Below are 446 nucleotides of genomic sequence, written 5' to 3'. Positions count from 1 at the left end.
TTGTTGTCATTTCAGCGCTTCCCCTGCTGCTCCTCTCGCCCTGGGCCAGAGACCGATGGCACTGCGGCTGTTCCACAGCGGAGCCTCAGATTGTTCCTGTCCAGTTGTTCCTTGGACACCTCCAGGGACGGGGACTCCACCACCTCCCTGGGCAGTGGAATCCAAAGTTTAATCGCACATTCCACGCCTGACCCTTGATTTAGGGTAATTAGAATTAACATAGTTATTGTTTTGGCGTTTTAGGACGGGGGTATTTTGTCCCTTCGCGGGCTCTGTCTTTGGCGCCCTCGGCCCTGTCCTGTCCCTCCGTCTCCTCCCCTATGAGGGGGAGCAGCGCTGGCGCCGCCATCTTTGAAGCGGGCGGGATTCGCCGTGTTCCCCGGCGGGGCGGCGATTCCCGGGGAGAAAGCGGGGGAAATACCGGGATGAGGGACGGGATTAGTGTC

This window comes from Corvus brachyrhynchos, unplaced genomic scaffold (assembly GCF_000691975.1).
Source record: "Corvus brachyrhynchos isolate BGI_N302 unplaced genomic scaffold, ASM69197v1 scaffold149, whole genome shotgun sequence".
Lineage (NCBI taxonomy): Eukaryota > Metazoa > Chordata > Aves > Passeriformes > Corvidae > Corvus > Corvus brachyrhynchos.
The sequence above is the reverse complement of the archived record's forward strand: the minus strand, read 5'-3'. Positions refer to the sequence as shown.